Source organism: Pleurodeles waltl, chromosome 12 (assembly GCF_031143425.1).
Source record: "Pleurodeles waltl isolate 20211129_DDA chromosome 12, aPleWal1.hap1.20221129, whole genome shotgun sequence".
NCBI classification, from domain to species: domain Eukaryota; kingdom Metazoa; phylum Chordata; class Amphibia; order Caudata; family Salamandridae; genus Pleurodeles; species Pleurodeles waltl.
This window is the reverse complement of record NC_090451.1, coordinates 578667692-578690357: the sequence shown is the minus strand read 5'-3', so window position 1 is coordinate 578690357 and position 22666 is coordinate 578667692. Positions and strand designations below refer to the sequence as shown.

Below are 22666 nucleotides of genomic sequence, written 5' to 3'. Positions count from 1 at the left end.
AACAGATAGGTATATAGATAATAGATGAACAGATAGATAACACATAGATCATTAAACGGATAGATAACAAATAGACAGATAACAGAAAGATAATAGATAACAGACAGATAGATAAGGTACAGGAAGGCAGCATGTGTGAGCAGGCAGTACAGAGAGGAGGCAGGGAATGTGAGGAAGGGATGAGAGTGGGCAGTGGGCGTGCGAGATGAGAGACGCCAGTGGGAGTATGAGATTTTTTAAATATATATATGTATGCCACATAAGCCAATCTGCTATTAACATACTCCTCATTTTATTGACCACAGAAACATGAAAGGCTGAGTCGGCTGTAAGGGGCGCCAGCATGTCAGCTGCATATCACTGGTAGATTGGCCATTTGCCCATTAACCCTCTGAGCTATCAACTAGTAAAGGGCAAAATGCTGGCACGCAATTCAAACTGTAACTTCACATTACTGTTAACTTGTGTAAGTGATATTTGAAGACGGGTGTTACACAAAAGAAAGATGCACTATTTACAGAGTAAACAAACGGGACCGGGAAGCAGTATTACAGATACAGGTGCAGTAGTATTGCATGTCTAAGGTTTGTGGGCCAGTTGCATGCCTGAGCGGATATAACTGAGAACCGAAAGCCGGAGCAGATTGGGATAAAGTCCCTCATTGTTTGATCAAAAAGGGTGGGGGAGTGGAAAAGGTGGGAAAAGAAAATGTGGCTTTCCTGATTCTGAAGGGGCGAGGAGGTGGGCTCTGCCAGCGACACCAGGCGATGAATCTGCATTAATGACAGGAAGGAGAGCCTAGGACAAAACAGAGGTAGGCGCCCCGGCTGTGATCTGTAAGGCACAGTGTCTACACCCACCCCTTCCTCACGTATGGAAGCTCAGAGCTTTACTGTATCCGCGGAAGAGATGTGTGCGACGGTGCCCATCAGTACCTTCAGAAAGTGTGAGGAACATGCAAATCACGAGTTCTACTCTACACGAGACAGGGTTGTTGTACCTGCTGTAGAGATCTGTGCCTAACATGCAGGTCATGAACTCCACACCTCATAAGATAGTTTACGGGGTTGTTGTTCCTGCTGCAGTGATCTGTGCCTAAAATGCAGGTCATGAACTCCACACCCCATAAGATGGCTTACGAGCTTGTTGTACCTGCTGCCGTGATAGGTGCGTAACATGCAGGCCATAAACTCCACACCCCATAAGATAGTTTACGGGGTTGTTGTACCTGCTGCAAAGATCTGTGTGTAGCATGCAGGTCATGAACTTCACACCCTAAAAGATAGATTACGGGGTTGTTGTACCTGCTGCAGTGATCTGTGTTTCTATCTAATGTGATTACACACTTCACTCCACATGAGACAGCTTAGAGGATTACTGTAGCGACTCCAGAGATCTGTGTGCAATATGCAGATCTTGGGCTGCCCTCCCCTCCAGAAATCTTACAGGGTTACTGTACCAGCTCCAATCAATCAGTGTTTGTTAAGTGCAACTACTCACCCCTGAGGGTCTCAAGTCGCTGAGGGTTAAGGGGGGGCATGGAGCGTCTATCAGTGCGGTGGTTCTTCATATAGCCATGTCTTCAGCTCTTTCGTGAAGTTGAGGAGGGGTGTAGTCTGTCTGAGGTGGGGCGGTAGGGGGTTCCAGGCTGTGGTGGTGAGGTAAGAGAATGAGCGTCCTCCTGTTGTTGTTTTTCTGATTCGGGGTCCTGTGGGGTACGTGGAATTTGAGTTGCCTCTTCAGGTAGGCTGGTCCGGTGTTGTGGAGGGCTTTGTGTGCGTGGGTGATGATCTTGAAGGTGATTCTTTTCTCTATGGGGAGCCAGTGTAGTGTGCACAGGTGCTGGGAGATGTGACAGTGTTGATGTAGGTCGAGGACCAGTCTGGCGGCGGCGTTCTGGATGTTCTGTAGTTTGCGGGTGAGTTTCTTATTGATTCCGGCATAGAGCGCGTTGCTGTAGTCCAGTCTGCTTGTAACGAGGGCGTGTGTGATGGTCTTTCTGTGTTAGAGGGGGATCCATTTGAATGTCTTGCATAGGAGGCGGAGGGTGCGGAAGCAGGTGGATGCGACTGAGTTGATTTGGCGGTCCATGTTGAGTTTGGAGTCCAGGACGATTCTGAGGTTGCGGGCTTGGTTTGTGGCGGTGGGCGGGCTTCCGAGGGTGGGGGGCCACCAGAAGTCGTTCCACATGTCGGATTGAGGCCCATGATGAGTACTTCAGTTTTGTCTGTGTTGAGTTGTAGGCATCTGCTTTTCATCCAGTTGGCAACTGCTCCCATGCCTTCGTGGAAGTTGTGTCTGGCTGTGTTGAGTTCGTTGGATGGGGAGAGGATTAGTTGGGTGTCGTCAGGGTAGGAGATGATATTGAATATGTAGTTTCTGACGAAGGCGGCTAGCGGGGCCATTTAGATGTTAAACAGCGTGGGGCTGAGGGAGGATCCCTGGGGAACTCCACGGGTGGTAGGTGTGGGGTCCGAGAGAAAGGGGAAAGTCTTACTCGTGGAGTTCTGCCACAGTGGAAAGATCGGATCCAGTCGAGGTCTTTGTCTCTGATGCAGGCCTTGTGAAGTCTGTGTATCAGGGTGTGGTGGGAGACTTTGTCGAAGGCCGCTGAGAGGTCGAGCAGAATGAAGGCCGCAGTCTCTCCCTTGTCCAGCAGGGAGTGGATGTCGTCCGTTGTGGCTTGGGGGGCTGTTTCGATGCTGTGGTTTTCTCTGAAGCCAGACTGGGAGGTGTCGAGAATGTTGTGGTCTTCGATGAAAGTGGCAAGTTGGCTGTTGATTGTTTTCTCAATGACTTTCGCTGGAAAATGGAGCAGGGAGATGGGTCTGTAGTTCTTGAGGCCGGTGGGGTCAGTGTCAAGAGTGATTTGAATATGGCTGGATCCAAACTGGAATGGCATGGTGAGCAAAAAAACTGATGGATTAAGCCCAGATCTGTGACTGGGGGTGAATGTTTGATTTGGTCTACATTCTGTCCATCAACTGTTGTTTTTGCATTTGTCGCCCCCCCCTTGCATAAGCCAGTCTAAACCGGTTCAGGGACCCCCAGTCCCTGCTCTGGTGCCAAAACTTTGGCATACAACTTCACATCAGCATTAATGAGGGAAATGGGATGGTTGGAGGAACGTCAGTCTGGCAGCTTCCCTGCTATATGGAGGACTACAATGGTAGTAAAATCAAGGACTATTGAAGAGACTTCTTCTAAATCGCTTTATTGTACATCTCTAGTAGGGGTAGCAGGAGACTGAGCTAAGTCAACAATAAAGTTGAACAAGGTACTCATCTGACTCAGGTTTTTATCACAGTTGATGTTTTTATGGGCATACTTGGGTTCCGAAGGGTGGGTATTTGTTCTAAATCTGCCGTTTCAGTGGGAGTTAACTTAGGGGAAGACGATTCCCACTCAGGGTGTATACATCCCATGTATAGGCAGCAATAGTAGTCTGTGAAAGCTGTCATAATTTCCACCACAGTTGACACCCATTGTCCCCAATCATCGACAATTCCCAGAACCAACCTAGAGGCATATTCCTTAGTAGTCAATGTTTTCCCTACTTGTCACCCATTCATAAATCCTTCTAGAGGATGTCATCTGGTGTTGACGTGCCCCTTCTACGCAGAGTTGCCACAGGGATGCTCTATCTACATCTAATCTTCAAGACAAACATATGTCCTCATGTATAAGGGGTGATTGTTTTAGTGTTTGGATGAGGGATTCTAGCATTGCAATATGGGCTTGTTTGTCTTTGTCCCTTTTTTTCAGAATGGATTGTGTGATTCCCCACATGGTGGCCTTTCTGGCTGCCCACACTATGCTGGGTGAGTTCACAAAATATTTATTGCTGTTCAGATAAGACTTCAGCTCATCTGCCAAGAAAATTGACATTAGGTGCGACGCGCTAAGCCTCCAGATCGGGTGGTGGTGCCCCACTCATGTAACGAAACGAAGCACCATTGGTGCATGGTCAGAAATGCCTCTCTATGGCACATACGCCGCCGAAGTTTGCACAACATTTGCTGCAGGGAGCAAAAGCAGGTCTATTCAGGACATGGTTTTGTGAGCTGTTGACGTGTATATAGGCACAGGATTGTGAATGCCATATCCGCCAGATGTCAGAGAGGCTAAAGCCTTCCACCCAGTCCACCAAAAGACCTTGATCACTTTGGCCCTTTCCTCCCAATTCTAGTTGATCAATATTTGGTTGCATAGCATCATTAGGGTCTCCCCAACAATCATTGCCCCTTTGGGAAAGTCAAGGATAATCTCCTGTAGGGTCTTCAGAGTGGATTTTGGCCAAAAGCGGGGGGAACATGTGAAGCAACCAGATAAACATGCCGGCCTTCAAAGGATGCCTCTGAGACTACATATCTGTCAGGAGGATCGCATACTGTCAAGGAGACCACCATGGGGAAGGTTTTGTGTAACAGAATTGCCACCCCGAGCCCTTGGTGTGCCCTGCATGGTATACCCTGTCATATCTGAACCAGACCAGCATGGGGCATCTAGTGCATAATAACTGGGTTTCTTGAAGCAGTAGGACCAGTGGGGCATGATGTTTCACAAAGCACAAGACTTTTCACAAAGCGCAGGACTGCTCCACGCTTAATACCATAATTTAATTAATTGACATTCTGTGTCATAAGCTTGAACTCAAATATTAAGAGTGTGGACCTGAGTTAGTAAGGAGGCTGTCAGTGTGCAGTGTGAGTACGCAGATACAGTTGCTGATGTGTGTGGATCACATGGGCTTTATATTGTAGGGGATTAACTTGCTATGTGGCTGAATCTTTGACAAAGAGAGCTGCGCCGTGTAAACAGAGAAAGAAACACAATACATTCTGAAACCTCCCTGACAGTTCCTTCCCCATGATTCCATCCTAAAAGCACCTGTTGCCCTCCCCCTACCAATGAGTTGAAACTAGGTGTGACTCCACTCAATCCTATCCATGTCTTGTCTCTCATGCAGCCAGTAACCAAAGCAATACTTTGCTGCTGGCTATATAGAAAAACAATGGGAATTATGTCACAGAGGGGGAACTTATGTGTCTTATGGTCAGCTTTTCTCTTGTTGCAGCTCACTAGGTTCCTGCTCCAATCAAGTGTCCTTCTCAGAGTTTGGTGCAGGGTCTAGGTGAAGTCTTGGGCAACCCCCTTCTGAACTGGAGGAGTCCAGATATTTCAGGTGTTTCAGGGTGGGGGCAGCATCCCTACAGGGCGCTGGATTACAGGTCATTGAAGTATTTTCGCCCACCCGCTCCCAAGCAGCCTTTGGGGTTTTAAAGAAATGTGATTTGGAGTTGTGGTTCACCTTTCATTTTGCAGGGTATAGGAGTATATATTGAAGTTTTATGCTTCTCAGTTTTTGTTTGACTCCATTGTAAGAGCGTCATGGTTTCTGAATCCCCAGGTGGTATCATCTGGGAAGATCATGATACGCCCTGACTGAAACAGTAGGTCTCCTGCCACTCGGACACCCTTGAAGGATAGTGTCTCTGTCATTAAAGGGCAGTGTTTTCATTATCATGGGGCACAGAGTTTGGGATCTAGTGAGCCATGGGCTCCCTTTATTGTGAAGAAGGGAGAAAGATGAAATCTTTGCGGCTCAGACCCCTCCACTCCCTCTGCAAACCCAACCAGGAATCTGGTCTGGCCCTGTTCTATGCATCTTCTGCTCTATCCATGAGTGTTTTGGAGTCCTTGATTAAGTGGAGGACCATGGATCTAGGTTCATTAACTTTATCTTCAAGATCAAATGTGGCCTACAGCTTCCGGCATCTGCTTTCCCATGCTGCGAAGGTTCTGGCAGACCAAAGTGACTTCCACGGCAACCTCCTCAATTTTGGGTTCCAATGTAGACCAGGGGGCCTGGATAGCTTGTAGGATCGCTCCTGCAACTGATGGTTCAGGAAGTTGGTATAGGTGTGCATTGTCTCCTGATTCCCCTCGCTTCTCCAACATTTGGGCTGTAAATGTATCAATTTTTGACTGGGCTTGTGATGAATTGGGTTTGTCGTGCCCCATGACCTCTCAGCGTAGACTACAAAGGTGTTAAAACTGCATGGGTTCCTTGCTCTAGGTTGTCCACCCCACGATTCTGCCATAGCTGCCACTGGCAGCTCAATCAGTCTGGTATTCAGGTCCCTTCGGGGGTATTATGCTCATGGGTATAGCGACCTCTTTGTCTCTGTTGTGCAACCTGGTGTTTTGGCACTGGACCTTTGCTGTTTCCTGAGGTGCACATTATTGAATCAGGTTCCTCCTTCCCTTTGCCTCAGGAGACTGCCAGCTAGGCCCGTCTCATCCGGTTGTTGCTCTGGGTCCATCCTGGGGGAGTCAGCCCAACAGTCCTAGTTATTGGCTTCTCATTACCTCCAACCGGCTGTCTCCTTACCCTTTTATTGCTTGGTGGTCATGCTGAATCACAGGTATGAGGGAGGGCGGAGTCCATGCAGCCACTTCTTTTGTGGCTCCTCTGTGTGCTGGTCCCCTGGAATGTTTCTCAACCAATGGGGTTGGCCTCTTGGCGAGAGTGCCCCTCTGCCAGGGCTCTGCTGATTGTTGCTGCCGGTGGGTCCTGACTGTTCAGTAGTAGGCAGTGGCGTATACCTCTTGCCGTCGTCATACCTCCCCAGGCTGCAGCTTCACCATGGCTTCTGCTGGGGGACTAGCTTTGTGGCCCCTCGCGGCTGCCAACTGACTATATCTGCCTTTTGACTGCTTGGCGATCATGCTAACTCATGGGCCTAAGGGTGGGTGGGGCTTCACACCCCCTTCCTCCCCCACGGCTCCTCTGTGTGTTAGTCCCTTTTGGTATCTCATAGCCGATTTGGAGCCCCCGATGAGAGTGGTTTTTGCTGGGGCTCCATTGATGGATTTGCTGGCAGGTTCTGGCTTTTCAGTAGTTGGTGGCAGCAGTCACTACCATGCTGCCGTTGCACATTGCCAGGCTGTGTCTCTGTCCGGGGCTTGTGAAACATCCACAATCCCACCATAGAGTGGGCCCTAATGCTTAGTCAGCAGCAAGGATTGGCAGCGATATCAGGACAGGGCTAAGGGAGCTTACTTAGAGACTTCTGCCATCTTGGCTGTTTTTTAAAAATTTTAGACACCAAAATTAACAAACTCCACTGGAGGGTTCCAAAGATATGAATGTTTAATCAAATCGTAAATCATTGCTTTGCAGTTAGCGGTTATTTTGAACATTTTTTTAAACTTTTTATAAAGTTGCGTTTGGCTACTCTGACCTGCATTAGGTGACCAATCCTGGAAGGTAGCAAGTCAGGGGGGCCAGTAAGGATTAGCAGGATGATTATCTTATAGTCAAAGCATTCTCCAGTCCTGTTCCAGGCTCAGTGGGTCTAGATGACTCATGTGCAACTTTTGGATGTCAGGGTTTGGTGTACCAAACAGCGCATTAGCGGTCAGTGGTGAACAAGCAATTGTGGCTTCCAACTTTGCCAAGGTGGCTTCTTCTGCTTTTCTGGCCTTGGAACCTTAAGAAGAAAGTCAGAAAACTGGCATTTGTAGTTCACCTCTTCTGTCTGTGACTCAGGGAATGGCGTTTCCTCGAGCAGGTCACCACAGGCACAATGCTCTCTGCTAGCCTAGGAGCAGCAGGTGCAGTGCAGTTTTTGGTACAGGTTCTCTTTGCCAGGCTCAGGAACAGCAGGGCAGTCCCTCTTTGGTGCTTTATCCCCTTCACATGTGATCTGAGGCCTTGGTGTTACTGTTATGCCCACAACCTGCCCTCAGGGAATGAGGTGACTACTAGCCAATGAACTACCAGGTCTCCTTTCATCTGATGATGACTTCCTGCAGTGTGTGGCATCTAGTTGTCCCAGAGTGCAATATTCTGCTCACTCCTAAGATGAAAGAACTCCTCTCTCGGTCTGTGGAGCTTATTAGCCTACACTGGAAGTGTGGCTACCTGAGGGCTACATGCCCACGGGAAAACAAGTTTGGCAACTGTTTTCCATTCCCTGATGCCAACTTGTCGACCAGGAACAAAAGAACAGTACTTCTCATATGTGTTTACCATTGGCTCTTCAAAAGCGCCTTCCCCTCCGAAGCTTGCCTTTTAGCTTTACATTCTGTGTGACTTCCTGCCGGGGAGAGCTTACACCTTTTCCAACTGCAGGCTTCTATTATTTCCTTTCCTGGGATATTTACACTCCTTTCTTCAGAAGGGCAGAAGCAGTCTTGTGGCAGCAGCATCTGCAACTGCCCACTGGAAAACTTGGGCAACAGAGTGTCAACTTTCTAAAGTTGCCTTTAACTCAAAATTCTAATTAAATTTGACATGGGCACCAAGCGGGGTTCAATGTGATGATTGTCACTCCGTCTGTCTTTACCTGCAGGAGACACTGATATTGCAAGGGGGACTTGATATTACAAGGGAGCCTGATACTGTAAATCCCTTTTTTGCCACAATCAATGAAATTAGTCACACCTCTGACTCTGTTATAGAATCTAATCCAAGCACGCCATCTGACACAGGCTCCCTGGTAAAATTAAGCAAGCATCCCCCTTCAAATAGATCTTCAACCAGACATAAGAGCAAACAGCTGTCTATTGCACCCACCTAATATGACTTCACTGGTTGTAGTTCACTGGGCCTGTCCGCTTTTGAAGAGTCGTTATGTGCCAAAGTGTCCACCATCGTAGATGCAAGCCTACAGCATACATAAGTGGCTGGGGGCTATAGAAGCCCAGCTGTCCAAAACGGGTCCAGCGCCTCTGACTATCCAGCCTGTGTAGAGTGCTCCAGTTTGGCCCGTGGGCCCTCTCCGAACAAATTCCGCACCACATTTCCCCAAAGTGTAACATTGTGACTTTTTAATAGCTACAAGCTCCAAGGCTGGGTCGATAGGAGCGGTAGGGGTAGCAGGAGCAGCAGAGGCAGCAGGGGCGGCAGGGGCAGAGAGAGAAAAGGGACAAGGTTGAGAACTGTGATGCCTTACCTGATGGTGGCATATCCACAAGTTGTTTCATGGGAGGGAGGGGGATGGAACCTAGCAATGCTGCTGAAGATTACTGGGGAAAGTCACCTCTGGTAATACATCTCCCTCCAGCCCCTTACCACTCTGTTATTGTCTTGGCTAATGTTCTGCCCTTAGCATCAAACATCTGAGTTTCTGACCAATTAAAAAACAATGTTCTCCATTGGCTCCATAAAAATGCTGTTTTTCCCTTGGTGGCTGTGTATAATATTTTAATGATTCACAGAGTTGCTTGGGTGGGGCCATTAACCAAAAGATTTAATGGTGTGTAACCATTCATTTTCGGTTTGCAAATCTTGCCAAAACTATATTGTCTAGCACGGGCCAGTCTTTTGTTAACTCTGGTGCCATCAAGCTTCTCGCCCTGGGCTTTTTCTATCACCAATTTGTCCCAAAGACTAAGAGGTGCATACTAGATTCAGGTAGCCTGGGTCCCTCTCCTGCTGTCTCCTCTGCAAATCAATTTTCAGCACTTGTGCAATACGTGGTCAATGATTGATTCCCCTATTGTTCCAATACTTTCGCCCCATTGTTCTCCTATGCCAACTCTTGCCACACTTAGGAATGAGTTCCTCCAATGTAGCAATTGTGGCCAGGAAGTTACCAGGCAAACATGTAACCAGACCTGGGGCAGATCTTCCATCTCAGCCTTTCGAGATCCCTGTTCCACCTTAGCCCTTTCACAACAATCCTTTACTGGCACCAATGACAGGGAGTCTAAATGCACTCTCACTTCCCTCCACTGATTTGAACTACCCTCACCGACCAGTGAATTTGTTTGTTCTTCCGACCCTCCCTGCACTACTGCTGCCTCATTATTGAGTTGGAATGTAGCAAGGATTCAACCCAAATTAGGTGATAGTGTGGTGATTCTATAGATGGGCATGAAATCTGTTTGTTTTATAAAAAATGTGGTCCTGGGAAAGTGTTATTAGATGCAGCTTTAAGACCTTTACATTCCAGCATCAGCAATGGGCAGAGCATCCGGAGGCTTATTAGTGTGGCTTAAAGTTTCTTTGCTCTGCACTGTTGTACAGCTGAACTCCAGGTCTGCTAAGATTCTGGGGTTAGTTCTTACCCCTGTAGCAGGTAAGCCTGTCTTCTTAATTAACATCTATAACAGAAGTGTTTACTTCCAGAAACAAGCTCCTATTTTACACTTCTTAAATAAAATCTTTCCTTGTCATATCAGTGCCCACCATGTGATCATTGTGAATGCTTTAAATGTAATCTTCGAGCCATTTGGCATCATCAAGGACCTGTTTGCCATCAAAAACACATTTTGAAGTATCTTTAAGTTAGTTGCTGCCCAGGAAAACCAAAGGCCAAGTTCGGCCCTGCAAATTGCCAACATATCCCTTTCATATGCCTCTGTGTCTGTAACGGCCGCTTTCTATTGGCCTATAATGCCAGCCCAGCATTTTGTGGGGGTACGTTACACTAGCAATATAAATCACATCGTCCTTGATGTCCGGATCTGGAGATCAATGAAGGATCTGAAGGTTACATCTAGAGCTGAGAGCAACCATGACCCATTAATTCTCACTTTGTGGCACTTGCCTTTTTTCATCCAATCCACACAAGGGCATTCGTGTAACAATGCCTGGTATTAAGTAACAACTGAAGTAATGTGAAATTAACTGCCATTTGCTCCTTGCCTAATTCAGTACCAAAAATATATGGTACAGTGGCTACTGCTCTGGGCTCAATGGTTGAAAACCGGGACAACCCTAAGGCAATAATTGAGGAAGACTTATTTGTGAAATTAAAAGATTGGTTTCAAAAGGATTTCAAAAGGACAATCAGACCTCCTAAATCTCAAAAATAGTTCACTCCATGTTACAGAATTGCTGAGAATACTTTTTTATCTACCTTCAAGCATAGCGATAGGCTCATGATCAGGATAACCAGAGTCTCCAATTGGGAAGCCCTAAGATATGCAAAATCTAATTTGGAAAAAAGGAAGTGGGACGGTCTTCTTGATAGGGTGAAAAATAGAGACTTCAAATCCTTTCGGCATATTGTTAGCCATGGTGACAAACATCATGCCATGACTCCTGAGATTCAGATCCAACCTAGGGAGTGGATCGCCCACTCATTTATCCTTCCCCACTCCTGTCATTACCAGGCCCACCTTGCGCGGCACCTGAAACTGACTAGTTGCTAAGCGCACGTTTTCACTTGCTGATACAGAAGCAACGGCCATGCTCCAGGGAAAAGCTATCAGGTTGGATAAGGTTCTGCTCTGATCCCACCATCTGGACCCCCTTTGTTAACTTGGCTTCTAATGCGATAGCCACTGCAGCCACGATCCCCTTGACCTGGAAGGGAGCTGAGATAGTTCCTTTAAAAAAAAAAAAAAAGACTACCAAAGACTTCACAGCAAGTACAGCCCTATTAGTCTCTTAGATAACCTACACGTGATTTTTTGCAAGCAGGTGTCTGCTAAATAAACAGAGTGGATTGTGGCCTGGGGAATTTGAACACAAGTAGGCTTTAGACAATCAGACTTTAGTCCAAAGATGGGAACTGTGGACCAAGTCTTTCATTTTCTATTGTTCAAGTGAAAGACCATTGATATTAATGGCATGAATCTTTTTGTTGCCTTTATAGACCTTCATGCCACATTTGATCTAGTTCCTAGAGCTAAGCTTTGGGAAGTACTGGCTAGTATGGCTGTCCCTAGCAACCTCTTTGACATCATAAAGTGCCTCCAAGAGGGAAACTATTCCTGGGTGCGGGGGGGGGTCCCAGTGGGGAACTCACAGAGGAAATCAATGTTAAGAATTGAGTACGCCAGTGCTGCCATAACTCTCTTCCTCTTGTTTATTAAAAGCTGCAAAGGTTTTGTTTTGGGATGCGTCAATGATTCACCAACTCTTTTGCAGTCCAAAAGGTGACTGAATTGTTTTTTGAGGACAATAGTCTCTTGATTTCCAAAACTATAGTAGGGCTGTAAACCCTTTTTAAAAGATTCTCACAGTTTTGTGAGCTACATGGTTTTGAAATCAGTCCTTTGAAAACAAAATTTATAGTTTACAATGAATTCAAGAACCTTAGGGTGGATATGCGGTTTGGATCCAATGAATAGCAGAGAATAAAATAATTTGATTACTTAGGGATTAGTGTTCATCAAAGCAGTTTGTTCATCCCAAGTGTCCAAGAGTTGGTTGTCGATCAAATACAGGGCTTCAACATTAGTTATGGTTGCCAAAATGGCTCCTCTTTCATCCTATTTTGCTGGCAATAGAAGTCTACAATACTCAGATCAGGAGAGCCGCACTGTATGATGTGGTCTTATGGGGCCACTGCAGCACGTCAACTCTGGAGATAGATGAAAATAATTTTACCAGGTCACCCCTTAACCTCGTCTGTGGCACTTCCTTGATGACTTTGAGACTTCACCTTGCTATAAAACCAATCCTGGAATGTGCTAAGTTGCATTTGATTCTGTACTGGATCAGAGTATAGACTACTAAAGAGTTGACACCATATAGAAGTGCCCTCATAGATATCATTAGCTGCCACAATTGCCAGAGGACTCTGTTGCTAGCTTATGTCAAGCATGCTGCACTCGAGAGAGAGTGTTGGCACAATTCCTTGTCCATCTGTGCATCCATGAAGGTTGTTGTGAAGAATAGATTTTAGGCAAAATATGTTGAACAAAGTTAAACATTGGTTACAATAGGCAGGCAGTCCATCTTTCCTCCTCTACAAACACGTACTTAGAGTGTAGGAATTCATAGATTATACCAAGCCCATGCTTATGAGGTTGTACATTCTGAGATTCAGATGCAGCATTTTGCCAACTGCCATTTTTTACTTCCTCTTAGCTATCTGCCACAAACACTTCAAAGATGTGTTCATTTTGTAATTACCCTGCAGTCAGAAAAGCATTTATTGTTTTTCTGCCCAGTGTATTCTGAATTCAGATTTTGATGGATTGCAGCTATGTGTCCGACTACTGGAGCTAACTAATAAGGTAAACACACTAGAAATCTGCAAAATTGACTCTAGCACGGTTGTGGTAACTGCTTTATCTAAATTTCCATACAGGGCATGGAAGATTCAATTGCACACTCTGGCTTCTATTTCCTCCCATCCCTTCTTTCATCCCTGGGTCTAATCAATTGGCTACTTCAAATTATTGCTGGCCTGATTTTGACCTTACATGTTGTGTAATTTGGTTATTTATTTATCTATTGAATATTTTTTATGTGAATATATTGTACTGTATGTTTTATAGTGCAAATTGTAGTTACTATTTATGTTTGTTTGTTGATGCATTTTTGTATTCAATCTGGATATAAATGATGATGGTGAGACTGTGCCTGGCCTGGTTGGACTGAGCCTGAAATATAGTGGTGTTACCTGAATATAGGTGGCTGTACCGAGGCATATGAATGGGCATTATATAATGTGTGTACTTAAGCTACTTGCATAGCCTGCACATTGGGTTGTAGTGTATATGTGGCCAGTGTTGGCCATGTTGGTCCGTCATTACTTTAAAGACCTAATCTAACAGGTTGTATAACATGTGGGAGGGTGGCATTATTGTGTATGCTCTGTATTGTTGTGGTACATTTGCTATTCTGTATGTGTGAAATGTATTTACGCCTATGCTTATTGCTAGAAAGGTGACCCATAAATAAAATATTTCTGCTTTGTAAGCATCATGAACTTCAACGACAAACATGACATCTCCGCCCTAATTTTTTAGTCGATTAGCTACAAGAAACTGTGTGACATATTGTCTATAGTTCTCTGCGATATTTACTGGTTGTGCCATATTAAAATAATAGGTATCAGAGTTGGGAACAACAACAGGGGAATCCTTTTAGGGTTGAAGCTTGAACAACCTACAGCCTAAATATGTGCTCCCTCTTCAGCTGAGGAGGATTTTTCCCAAAACCACTGATGTCTCTGTATAATGGTACTTAGGTATCTTTAGCATGTGTGAGACCGAGCTATTCAGGAGACCTGTATAATTAGTGCCTTACCAATGTTGGCAGCGCCATGTCGAAGGATTCTCGTTTTTGGAACAAGACTGCTGGTTTCGTGGTGGCAGCACTACCGCTTGTGGGTAACAGAGTCAATTGCACACGTCTTGGGAGCTGTCTGCCCCACCCTTTCGACTAGCTAGCTACACCTTACCGAAACATAGGAACCAAAGGTGATTTGTGGCAGCCTGACACATGACACTCGGGGACCTCTCACGGAAGTTGTGGTTGACGAATCTCACCCCTTTCTCTCATTAGCAAAACTCTCATACACACACGTAGGCCAAAGAAAAGGTGCAGGATGGTTTTCAATACATTGATTGAAAAGACTGCAATCTACGATAAAATATATAATCTATAGTTATTAGAGCAATGAGACATAGCAAGATTAGGATTGTTACAATCAAAGAAAGGAAAATAAGCAACCCAAGCATATTGGAATAACATGTACATAGGAATCCTACCTAACCCCTAACCTCTAGCCAGAGCATAGTGGGTAAAGCCCAATCTGTCTGTTCTTAGTACATGAGAGGAACACCCACCCCCTTTACCTGAGAACAGGGGTGTGCCCACCGTCTCCTTAGCTGGCTGTAGAGAGAGGGCTGAGGTCAGCAGTAAAATGGTATACAGCATGGATGGGTATACTGGCCCAAATGACCTCCCTCCCTTTCCCTAGCCCGAATGATGTTTTCATAAGAAACCATATTTGCGTTCTGAATAACACGCCTGACGTGAGCATGTGCCTAAGTGTCGGACTGCTTGCACACTCTTGTGATGGCAATAGTAGTTAGATTATCATGTACTTATTCTTGTCAGCTTTGGGCAGAAGTGCATGATAAAATGTTGTGCTCAAAATTAATAACAACGCTTTTACAGAATCACAGCTGATTAGAAAAGTAAAACACCCCTGCTGAAAAGCAAGGTGAACTTAAATGAATAAATGAAATCAGAGCATATATCTGGGTAAAAGGACACAGGCCTAAGCTAGGCTAAAATATGTGTACCTGAGCAAAGTACTAAAATGAACCCACAACACCTTGAGATATATATTAGGTGGTATCCTTATATGTAATGCTTTATCCGAATATGAGGAACTATGTCTCTAACATTTGTGTTAGTAAACATAGGGCAGCACAAAGAGAAGCCAGAACTGTTGCCATTGTGAATAATTTCTTATTAACTGATTATTTTTACTCCAAAGATAGCGTGTGCTAAAAGTGTTGCTCTATTTGATGTATTGCATGAGTGATAAATGACTAGGTTTAAAAAACAAATCCAATTTTGAACTTAAAATGTAAATTGATAAAATATTTTTGGAATAGCCACTGACCAGAAACCATTCACAGGTCTAAGTGTGTATTTAACTTTTCCTTAACAGTGATCTGCGCTAATACAAATGATAAGTTTACTCACCTTATGCTCTGCTGCTGAAAATGTCTATATCTTGTATCACATGCGAAGATATTGCTCAACCACTATATTTTCGAATCTCAATCATATAATTTAGCAAAGCAAGAACAATTCTGACTTCACCCGGCAATTTGAATGCCAAACAAAGGGGGCATTGAAATCCTCTTTGACCATTTTCTATAACTCCCTAGAGGCAGCCGAAACAAAAGAATGCAGGCCCATCTGTATCTAAGCAACATTAGCATAATGCAGGATTCATTCAGTGCCCCCTCACCCCTCCTTCAAACAGCAGCCCAGCACTTACTGACATAAACACTACTGGTATAGCTGCTCCCTAGGTACTGAAAAAATAGGGACTAAAGCCATGAGAGCCTTAAAAACAACCAACTGAAGCACTGGTTTCCATGAGCATTTGCATTGCAGCATCTAAGTGAACACAATCATGATTCCCAATTTTAAGCTGACTACCCATAAAAACAGACTCAGATCCAGGCATTCAGAATAGGGATAATTTGACTCTTAGAGAGTACATGGCTAAATTCCTGGACAAGTGCACAACCAGTGGAACAACCCTGGCCACAAACAGAAAGCTGCGCTAGCTTCATGCTCCACGGCAAGGACAGAAGTCCCAGGAGAACCCAGGAGGAGGTGAGCAACCAGGAGAAAGCAGGAAATGTGACCAATAAGAAGCAAGGAAACACAAGTGACTTGGAAGTCAACCAGTGGTAAGTATTGCTAAGTAATGGGCAGGCTATAAGCCTGTTTGTAAGCTATTTTTTTGTTTACAGTAGGATTCGCTAACAGCACATGCACGATACTCAGGTGAAACCTAAAAAGGGAGGTCTGGACTTTGTCATTCGTTTAAATGGCAAAATCGAGTTAGTAGTTTAAACTACTCTACCAGTCTTCAGTGGCAGGCTGGAAGACATGTTTTACTTTGTCACGCTCAGGGTGGCATAATAAGTGCTGCAGCTCATCAGGGACACAGTAACTTACAGGCTCAAGGTACCTCTGGTACCACATATAATTTAACTTATTCCAATTGTGGTATAAACCAATTAGGCATTCACGTTTGAAGGTCAAAACACTGGCACTTATGTCCGGTTAGCAGGACTCATTGCATTATTAGAGTCCCAAAACAAGCAGCATCAGTCTAAAACTTTTAGGGTAATCATGCAAAAAGAGCATTTCCTTATGTGCCTCCCTCCAGACGAAAAGGCGATAAGCCACTAACCTACACCCTCGTAGTTCTCATCATCTAAGTGGGTGAATCTGGAAAGACCATCTGCATTGACATGGTCAGTCTCAGGTCTGTATTCTACTATAAACTCCATACCCCGTAGGGAAATGGACCACCTCAACAATTTGGGGTTCTCTCATCTGCATAAGCCACCTGAGTGATCTGAGTTCAGTTTGAATTCTGAAGTGAGTTCTAAACAAACAGGTTCTGATCTTCTTTAGGGGCCCAACCACAGCACAGGCTTCGTCTCTCAATGGTTCTCCATTGCTGCTCTCTGGGGAGGAGTCGCCTACTAATAAGGGCAACTAGTTGATCCTGGCCCTCATCATTTACCTGTACCAGCACTGCCCCAACTCCATGTTAAAATGCATATGTTTTGACAATAAACTCATTACTGAAATCAGGTGCCTTTAGGACAAGTAATGAGCACAAAGTGTCCTTTAGGGTGTCAAAGGCCTTTTGGGTTGCTACATTGCAAGTGAGTTCTGTCAATGCTGCCACAATGGTGCCATAACCCTTAACAAATCTCCTGTATTACTCCGTCAGGCCTAAAAAGGCTATGACGTGGGTCTGTGTCTTAGTAGCCTCCCAGGTGCGAAAGATCTGAATCTTAAGCTGGAGAGGTTGTACATTGCCTCTACTTAATTTATGGCTAAGGTACACAACTGAGCCTTGCCTTAGTTAGCACCTACTTGCCTTGTTAGTCAGTCCTTCCTGCTGCAGAGCCTAAAGTACTTATTTTAGCTGGATCAGGTGCTCCTTATAGTTAGATACAAGTAAAGAAATATCATCTAGATATGCTGCACTGAAAATTTCCAAATCTCAGCGAACCCTGTTCACCCTGTGCAGTTTTCAACCCATCCAAGGTGCATCACTCTGAACTGAAAGTGGCCTTCAGGAGTTGAAAAGGCAGAGCTCTCTTTAGCACCTTAGGTGAGGGCTACCTGTCAGAAACCTACAGTTAGGCCAAATGTTCTTAGGTACTTGGCAGCTCTCAACTTTTCTATGAGCTCATCAGCTCTGGGTATGGGGAGAGCATCAGTCTTGGTGATGCATTTAGGCCTCTGTAGCCCACAGAGAACCTCATCTCAGGTTTACCCCCTTGAAATTCGGCTTGAGTACCAACACCACTTGGCTAGCTCATGGACTACTAAATGGCACAATCACATAAAACTCTACCATATTAGCAACCTCAGCTTTGATTCTAACTTTGACCTAATCTGACAACTTATGAATATTACTTTTGACAGGCAAGCTGCCACCTGTGTCCACATCATGGCTAAACCAAAATGTCAGACCTGGGGTCAATAAAAACAGATTAGCAGTCTGTTTGCAGGAGCCTGTAACAATCTTTATGGTGCAAGTCTGTTAAAGTGGAGTAGATGAATACCATATTCACTGAGCCTTCCTTGATACTGTTTGACAGTAAGTCAGGGAGAGCATCACTTTCCTCTTATTCCCCTCTATCTGTCACTATGAGCATAGTCATGTCTGCTGTGTCACGGTGGAGTTCCAGCTTGTTGACATGGATAGCCCTGTGAAAGTTTCTAGGGGTACCTAATTCCGCCAGATAGGTGACACCTTCTTTTCCAAACTTGGATAGGGCCCAGTCAACCTGTCCTAGAGAGCCCTACGAGATACAGGCTCTAAATCCCACACCAACTCTCAAGGTTGATACTCTACCATTGAGGGCTTCTAGTCATACCAGTGCTTCACAAGCTCCTGGCTGGCCTCTAAATTCTTGTTTGACTTCTTCCTGTGCTCTGCCACCCTTGAGTGAAGGGCCAGTACATAATCCGTGTTATTGTGATAAGTTTCCTAGATGGGACTCCCATCCTTCTCTCACCAAACGTTGTGGACCAAAGAGTAGCTCAAAAGGGTTGAAGTCAACTCATCTGTGGGTTACCACCCTGTAAGCAAACATCCGGCTGGTAGAACATTTCAGCCCTTTGGGAGTTTTTCAGGCAGACCCATACTCAAGCCTTTCACGGTCTTGTTGAACCTTTTAACCAGACCATTCCTTTGGGGATGGATAGGACTTGTGAATTTGTAGTAAACACCACACTCATCCCACATTATTTTCACATAGGCAGACATAAAGGTAGTACCTTTATCTGAGATTACTTCCTTAGGGAACCCTACCCTAGTGAATATACCAAGCAGGGCTGTAGTCACAGTCCTGCGTGGTATTGCTTCTGGATACCAGGCCTTTTCCTCAGGGTTAGGCTCCTCCTGGACATATGGACTTTGGGAAGTAGGCTGACAAAACTTCCTGGCCGGTCTCTTGTGACTAGCAACATGGGCCATTCTCCCCGGACTCCAGAGTCCTTTGATTTTCCCTCAAGGTCTTTTGTACTTTAATGGAGACACACACCCACTTTAAGAGATCTAACATTTCTGCGCGAGTCCTTCTCTCCACCTCTGCCCAGGCCGGCAGATGTTTCAAGATAATTTCCCAGCAGACACTATACTTGGATGGCTGGGACACAGCTACCTTCTTTGGGCCAATAACCCGTCCCCACTCAAAGTCCACCCTAGCCATGGGATATACTTTGTATTGTCAGAGTTGTCTATCTAGTGCACCTTATTTGGGATTATTTGGTCTAGGGATCTGGTGTAACCATAACTATGGTTATGCTGCCACCAGTATCCCTTAGAGCTTTCACTCAACCCCCCTCATTCTTGACCACTGGCTATCCTTTTCCATGCATGGAGGCCAGTGAGCCAAGGGTTCAATTTCCTTCCAAACTAGTGAAACTAAGGTGGCCTCAGTTTACCCTCTAGAATCCTAAGGGGTAACCTCCAGCTCCATCTCTACAATGGCAGTGCCTTTGGGATGGCCATTGGTGGGCACTTTCTTGGTGCACACAGCATCTCCCCCTTGTGCCATGGCTGCTGACAGTCATAGCACACACCAGCCTTTGAAGGGTCATTATTCTTCCCCATGTACCCCCTCCCCTTTGAAAGAGATTTTTACTCTGGGCTCGCCACTGGACAATCTTTTGTGATTCTTTAAGGGTCTCTTTATTTTGAACTTTACCTACTTCTTTACCCTGAAGTGGGAGCCTGTCCCCCTTTCTTAGGATTACCTCCAGTGGACTTTTCAGCACCCTAGTGTAAACCCATTTATCAGTCATATTGCCCACTTCTCTAGGACTAGGTAGCTTGGAATCCAAGATATGCTTGTGTAATTTCTTTGAGGTATGTTTTTTAAGTACTTGCTCCTTTACCACTACTTTTTAGAGCCCCTCATAGGTATCCACTTTGTTAACCTTAGTGCAGTCTTCCAGTGATTTCACAGAGCATCAACAAAGTCCACCCATTTCTGTGTTCCTGACCTTTTGTCTATACTCTTCAGGGATGAGACCAAAGAGTGCAATAAGTGTAGCCCTCGTGTATGTGTAAGACTCTGCCACATCATCTTCTAGTGTCAGGAGCCTATCTCTTTCCACTACATGAATCATTTCTCACAACAGGGACCCCCAGTGTTGGACATTGACCTTTTGCATCCTAAGAGAGCTCTTATAGGATGCCAGCCGCTTAACAAAGTCATCCCCTTCATTATACTTAGGAGCAATACCCGTGGGCTACATATGAATTTGACCATTCTCTCCCCAAGGGCCAGTCTTCTTTACTCCAGGTCCAGTCTCCTTCCCTCCAACTCCAGGAGGGTGACTTGAGCCTCAAGGACTTTGGCCCCCTCTCAGATGTAGTGCCCCTTTTACTACCATATTTGTAAAGCCATTTCCTTCAGATGTTGGGGTCAGACTGTCATTGTCCCCCTCCTTCTCAATACCTTCTCTGCCATTGTTGTCTTCCCCACTGTCAGGGATGATTTCGTAATCCAACAGTGGTTGGACTTGGAAAGTTTTTAACCAAGCCCTGAGGGCTTTCGCTAGGTCTTCTTTCTTAATTGAGGCATCCTCCCTGATCTTCCTATCCTTGCACGCTGCCCTCATTTAATTGACTTCAGGGTAGACAAAGTGGCCAAGGCAGGGAATGTGTTTTATTAAATGGTGTTGTTGTGAGACCTCACTATGTAATAAACTCACAAAACTGTCAGGATTCTAAACATGCTCGTTTGTAAAGCTTTAGCTCAGACCTGGGTAGCTGTGGTTTCGTGCAGTCAGATACCAAAACAAATTAATAAGACAGACACACTACTCAAAAGAAATCAAACACCAACTTATATAAGGCAAAATCTTCATTTCGTGAAGTTTTAGACAACAAAACAAAGAAAATCCACCAGAGGGTTCTGGAGCTTTGAATTTTTGGTGAAATTGTAACTTTTCGCTCAAAATACAAACAAGCATTGGCAACTATCATGGTTAGCGGTTACTTTGAAAACCTTTTATAAAGTTGTGTTTAGCTACTCTGCCCATTTTGGGCAATCAACTCTGACTTGGAGCAAGTCAGGGGGGCCATGTAAGGTTTAGCAGGAGTGTCCTGGCAGTCAAAGCAGTCTCCAGATCAGCTCCAGGCCCTAGGGACTGTTGGACATGGCCCTTTCTACAGGGTCACTCCTAACTTTCTGCCTTCCTCCTCATATTTGTGCTGGATGTTTGCTTTTGTTGGCCTTAGGACTCTGTGCACGTTACCACTGCTGACCAGTGCTAAAGTGTTTGTGCTCACTCCCCTAAACTTGGTTTGATTGGCACATACCTGAATGGCATATTTCATTTACTTGTAAGTCTCTTTTAAAGAGACTTACAAGTATACATGTTTATCCAGGGCCTATAACTTACATGCTACCAGTGGGACTGCAGCATTTAATGTTCCACCCACTTAAATAGCACTTCAAAACATGTCCCAGGCCGGCCATTGAAGCCTGAAGGCAATGTCCCATTGCCATGTCGATTTGGCATTCCAAACCCCTTTCCAAGTCTTCAAACTCTTTTTATTACATGTAGGTCACCCCTAAGGTAGGCCATAGATAGCCCACAGGGCAGGCTGCTGTGTACATAAAAGCTTGGACATTACGTTTTAAGTTTTACATACACTAGTAGTGAAAAACTCCCAAATTAGTTTTTCACTACTGTGAGGCCTACCCCTCCCATTAGATAACAAAGAGGATTCCTTATTACATTTAATAAGCTGTAATTCCTAAATGAGAGGGGGTAGATATGTCATTTTGTACCTATGAACTTGTAATGATAACCCTCCTTTAATAGTAAAGTGAACTTTCTCATTACAAGTTTGAAAATTCCACTTTTAGAAAGTTTGCATTTTGCTGCCCTTAGCCCTGTGTGCCTACAGACTGCCTTAGGTCACATGATTGGGTGTAGCTGACAGTTAGGTCTTTCTGAATTCCCTCCAGTCAGTCACACTATAGTGAGATTAGCAGATCCTGAATGGCCTTTCCACTGACAGGATGGGGAGGCGGATTGCATCTGAATAGGCTATGCTTTGCCGCCACACAACAGGCTTAACAACCCTGTGTTTTCAGTGCAGCCAGGTAGGAGCCAGGGCAGGGGAGGCAGGAAACTCCTTGAATATCGAAGAACTTTTCTGGAAACTTCTCCCACCTTCTAGGAGCAGGGCACCAGGGTGTAAACATAGGGCTCTGAGACCCACTCTTCAGTTCACTACTGGGCCTGCGCAAGGACTCTCAGAGAACTGCCTACTGCTGTGATCTGCTGTGCACTCTCTGCCAGTCTGCTGCTGTACCTGGAAGGACTGCTTTACTGTCTGGAGCCTACCTTGAAACCTCAGAGTCCAGCCCTGCTGTTGAGCTTTGCATCTTCACCTGCACTCAGGACTTCCAGAAGTGACTTCAAGGGCTAGTTTGTTGGCCTCCTGTTCAGAGCCACAAGGACAATACAGGCTCCCACTAGCTTGAACCGGCACCTGGATCAAGCCTGAGTGAATCCGAACACCCAAGAGGTCTCCATCCAGTTCTGGACCCTTGGTTATGGTGCTAAAGGTGCGCAGATGGGCAATTTCCAAAACTGAGGACTAAAACAAAATTTGGCCAAAAAGTGCTTTGAGAACCAGGAGAGAACTTGAACCAATCT

General features: G+C 45.2%; 1 protein-coding gene and 1 pseudogene across 6 annotated transcripts in view; both read left to right on the top strand.

Moving 5' to 3' along the window:
• The window catches only part of LOC138268245 (zinc finger protein 182-like), a 673880-nt gene that overhangs the window by 229453 nt on the left and 421761 nt on the right, over window positions 1-22666 (top strand). The gene's annotated exons all lie outside the window — the stretch shown is intronic.
• LOC138267990 (alpha-1-antitrypsin homolog) overlaps window positions 16016-22666 on the top strand; it is a 29319-nt pseudogene continuing 22668 nt past the window's right edge.